At 42.6% G+C, this 2,991-nt stretch overlaps 1 pseudogene; it reads right to left on the bottom strand.

Annotated features, from left to right (window-relative positions):
- Nucleotides 1–1,133: 1,133 nt before the first annotated feature.
- LOC130857409 (charged multivesicular body protein 4b-like) lies at nucleotides 1,134–1,746 on the bottom strand (annotated as a pseudogene).
- Nucleotides 1,747–2,991: the final 1,245 nt, after the last annotated feature.

Genomic DNA, 2,991 nt, shown 5'->3' with positions numbered 1-2,991 from the left:
GTTGTGGAAATAGGATGCATTGATCTGTAAGGGTATCAAATGGATGAAAGTCAGATACCAACAGATCAGAAGGTGCACATCCCAATGTAGTCTGGATCAATTTTCTTAAATTGGTTACAGTAAAGAAAATTAATGTTCTCACTGAATTCTAAGAACTGGATTCTCTTATCCAGTAATTTTATAATAATGGTGGAAGGGAAGGTGATGTGGTTTATATTTCAGGTAGGGGACATTTCTAGCATCACTTCCAATAGCACCAGGTAGGTAGACCTATTTCAACTCCGCATAAACCTCTGGGTGAGAACAGAGTGTGAGACATGGAAGCTGGGACCATTTACTAGTCATGTAACCCTGAGACAGCCACTTCACCTCTCTGAAGCTTATTTTCCTTATAAGGAGTGTGAATATTTAAAAAGAAATTTCAGATGCCAGAGTAACAGAGTTTCCAACGTTCACTGACTAAACAGTACACTAGCTGTTTATCCTTCCTGGATAAAAATATCTGAAAATGTACTCAGGATGATAGAGAAATATCAATACATCCTTTAAAAAAGTAGTTCAAGAGGAAAAGTAAGGCTAAAATCTGGTAACAAAACTTCTTAAAAGACACTGAGAAGTTGAAATAGAAAAATGATTAGAAATGAACAAAATAAAATAGAAAGTAGAAATAAATATAAGAGAAAACTTAAAAGGACAGAGTTACAAAGGTAAAAAATTAGGAAAGACTTCAGCTTCACGGTCTACATTCCGGCTCAAATACAAAACAATTTTTGTCAAATTTGAAGAGGATATTAGATCTCCAGTTTCTAAGTATAGCAGAGGATTGGTTCAAGCCACTTCCTCTGCATCTCTAGACACACCAGTCTGAGACTTTTATAGCTACATTTTTTTTTGGATTTGCAAATACAATTTATTTTACGGAAATTCAACATTATAAACAGCAGGCACCTCCCCCACCCCCACCTGCCCAACTCGCTGGGTGCAGACCATGCTATGCACACAGTGAGCAGTGATGCGGCCCTACTGCTTTGGAGAGAGACTGGAGAGCGATGGAACCTGCCTGCACCACGTCTTGCCTGCCCCGCACACGCATGCGCCTGCCCGCTGCCCAGGCCATCAGAGTCTGTCTGGGCCCAGCCCGCACTGGACCAGTTAAATGGATCCAGCCCAGGTCTCCAATTCCTTCATGTCGTCGTCTTCCTCCTCCTTCTTCTTGGTGGGTTTTGATGGTAGCGATATAGAGGGAACATTTGGTAGAGGGACTGTTTCCGCTCCACTGATTTCCAGCAAATTCTTGTCTAGTTCCTCCTGTTCTAGTTCTCCTAATTCTGCCACGAGCTCATCCTCGTCAAATGCTTCTCCAGACCCTACAGGTTTTGAAATAGCTGTTGAAATCTCTTCTGCAAGTTCCTGCTGGTCAGCAATGCCTTGCGTTAGCTCATCAGCTTTATCGATGTCCATGTTGTCGTGGGCAGCCTTCACGGCCTTGGCGGCGTAGCCCCATGTTCTTGAGCACCTCGGTGTTGGTGTTGGCATTGGCATCGCCAGGGCCTCTGGCTGGAACTTGACGGCTGACAGCGTGCTGTCGATCTGTGCCAGCTGCTTTTCGTACCTCTTCTTGCGTTTCAGTGCCTGGAGGCCAGCGCACTTGTTTTTGATGCCTTGCTCCTTGGTGGCCATCAGCTCCTGTCCGATCTTCTTCTCCAGGAATTCCTGCTTCTTACTTAACATCTCCTCCGTGTCCCGAAGCCTCTGGATGGTCTCCTGGGGGGTCGGGCCGCCCTTGCCCGCCTTACCCGCTCCAGCCCGGAAAAGCTTCCCGAACACGGACCTGGTTGCTGCCACTCCCCGCCCTGCCGCCCCCTGCCGCTGCAGGCCTCGCCACCACCTCCGCCCTGCAGCTGGGCCCAATAGCTATATTTTAACGCACCTGTAGTTGCCATATTTCTGTGGGAAATATACCAGAAATATTCCCCAGCTCCTAGGGATCTGCTTCAGCAGGGGCATGACTTCGTTCACTTACTAACATAAGAGATGCAGTGTGCCAGGCTCTTTCTAGCACTAGGGAGAAACAGGAAACAAAACAGACACAAATTCCTGCCCTCATGGTGCCTATATTCTAAAATAAGCTTATTGTCTTTTTTATTTGAAATCTCTCCCCATTTTACATTGCCAGGAAAAGAAAGGCTGCATGAAATCTATTACACCAACAAGGTTTAAAAGTTTTAATGTTTTTATCTTTTTTCTTTTCTAGTTTTTCTTTTCTTCTTCTTTCTTTTCTATACACTTCTTTTATTTCTTTTATTCCTAATTTCGTTTTTTAAAATGTGGTGTGAGATCTGTAAGGAACCCTGCTTTGCTGCTGAGCATCAGATATGATTGTGGAAAGAGGCAGTCTATCAACTGAGGATGAGATGTGTAGAGTCAGGGCACCTGCCTTTGAACTCTGGTTTCATCACTTACAACTACTAGTCACGGGAGCTCAGACAAATTCCGTACTTTCGTGGTACTTCAGTTTTCTTGTCTATGTAATAAAGCCAACAATAAGATTTACCTTGGGAAGCTGTAGTAAAGATTAAATAATATAAGTGATGGAAAGGTTGTTAAGTGTCAGGCTTAAACTGTAAAATGTACCCAACAATCCCTATACTCACATTTAATCCTTACAGCCAGCCCTGAATAAATGATGTGCTCTTTAAGGTATAGCAGTACTAATACTGGTAATAATAATAATGACTGTTCACTAAATCTTTCTTTTTTTTAAATGGAAATAGTAAAATAACCCCCACTCACAAAGCTGCAAAGATATAAACATGAAAAGAAAGATCACATATAAAGTATTACAAGTCAATCCATAGCTCAAATTCAGTAATTCTGACTTCAACACTTTTCTGTTCTGCTTCTGCCACTTTCTTAAAAAAAGTATCTGAATCTCTATTCATCCAAATAACCCAATCCAACCTAAACCCCTTGCAACAATACAAAGGCTTT

Source organism: Hippopotamus amphibius, chromosome 7 (genome assembly GCF_030028045.1).
Source record: "Hippopotamus amphibius kiboko isolate mHipAmp2 chromosome 7, mHipAmp2.hap2, whole genome shotgun sequence".
Classification (NCBI taxonomy): domain Eukaryota; kingdom Metazoa; phylum Chordata; class Mammalia; order Artiodactyla; family Hippopotamidae; genus Hippopotamus; species Hippopotamus amphibius.
Note: the sequence above shows the minus strand (reverse complement) of the source record. Positions and strands in the feature narration are given on the sequence as shown.